Genomic DNA, 1,434 nt, shown 5'->3' on the forward strand with positions numbered 1-1,434 from the left:
ATGAGTAGGTCAGACCACTATATGGATTGTACCAGGTCCAGACGTAACACTAAAAGTAAGAAAAGATAAAGAGGATTCTAAAGGAAATCATTGGGCACACCTGATCCCTTGCAAATACGCTTGTAAAACCTAATAGCCAGAGGAACCAGATCCACACCGCCATTTATCAGCCACTAGCCACGAGGTAGAGATAATAATGAAAAATAATCGATTTTAATGAATTTGGTGCGCGGCAGTATGCGGGCGGGCAACGGGAAACTATGAATTTAATTGGAGTGGCCTGATGAAGAAGAAGATGATGATGATGAAGATGAAAAAAGGTGGCTGAACAAAACGGCCGGTTCGCCGATTTTTGACTTTTCGCTTAGACAAGGTCTAGAGCCACGCTAGTTGTACCATTGGAGTCCTCTGGTCAAGATAAGATCCTCTATAAAGTCTGGTAAGCATAGGAGCTTGTTTTCCCAGTATAGCAAGGCTGCAAAAGTCGTGGCAGCCATTTTGTTTGGGGGTGAATCCTACTTAGTAACGCTACCGCGTTACTAATAGTAAAGGGACTTTTATCCAATTTTTGAGCAACTTTAAAAATTCATAAAAATTTTTCTTTTGATCAGAACCAGCCTAAACTTGCTACACAACATAAGAACATGTATATGTATTAGAAAAAAATTATAAAAAGGGAGATTCTTCATCTAGTCATTTTTGGCTAAATTTGGCCAAAGACCCTATACCATAGTACAGGGGCTGATTATGGAGCAACTGTACATGTAAAAGTAACAATAATAATAACAAGAATCATAATACTATCTTACCATTTACATACACAAGTTGTCATAGCAATGCTGGTCTCAACCAATAAAAAGGTTAAATCCTCAGATCTATGAAATGATGAACTAGTATTTTCCACTAATAACGTCAATGGAATCATACAATGTTGATACAAGTCCTTTAATAGACCTAATGATAAAGGAGGAGGAGAGTACAAGATGAAGTTACATGAATGACAAACTTTTATAATTCTTAACTTGCTGGACATCAGTTGTAATAGGAACTGATAATTTGTGAAGATGCCCACTATAAAATTAATAATAGTACAAAGTCATTGGGGGTGAAAACAAAATCCTGTAATTATAATTATATTCATTTGTATCAATAAATTTTACATGTACATGTACATTCACTTAATTAGAATAACTTACTTAATAGTAGATACCATATTGATAATAAATCTCAAAATATCTAGAAATAATTTTCCCATTCCTTTAATTAGGTCTCTAAAATACGGCCCTAAAATTAAGATAGTAATTATGGTACATGCATTGTGGTAGCAATTACTGACCAATCAATTGCTGTACGTGAATACACCTATTAACTAATAACTGGTGGAGTCCTTCTAATATGGTAGATAGAGTATTGTACAGTACATCAGTGACAAGA

General features: G+C 35.1%; 1 long non-coding RNA gene across 1 annotated transcript; it reads right to left on the bottom strand.

Annotated features, from left to right (window-relative positions):
* Nucleotides 1-789: 789 nt before the first annotated feature.
* On the bottom strand, nt 790-1,428 carry LOC109592281 (uncharacterized). Its single transcript, XR_002190268.1, has 4 exons — nt 1,337-1,428; nt 1,197-1,284; nt 1,007-1,071; nt 790-954 (listed from the first exon to the last, which is right to left on the bottom strand). It is a non-coding gene; the product is annotated as an uncharacterized LOC109592281 (long non-coding RNA).
* Between the last annotated feature and the right edge of the window lie 6 nt (nt 1,429-1,434).

Source organism: Amphimedon queenslandica, unplaced genomic scaffold (genome assembly GCF_000090795.2).
Source record: "Amphimedon queenslandica unplaced genomic scaffold, v1.1 AMPQUscaffold_5725_Cont22310, whole genome shotgun sequence".
Lineage (NCBI taxonomy): Eukaryota > Metazoa > Porifera > Demospongiae > Haplosclerida > Niphatidae > Amphimedon > Amphimedon queenslandica.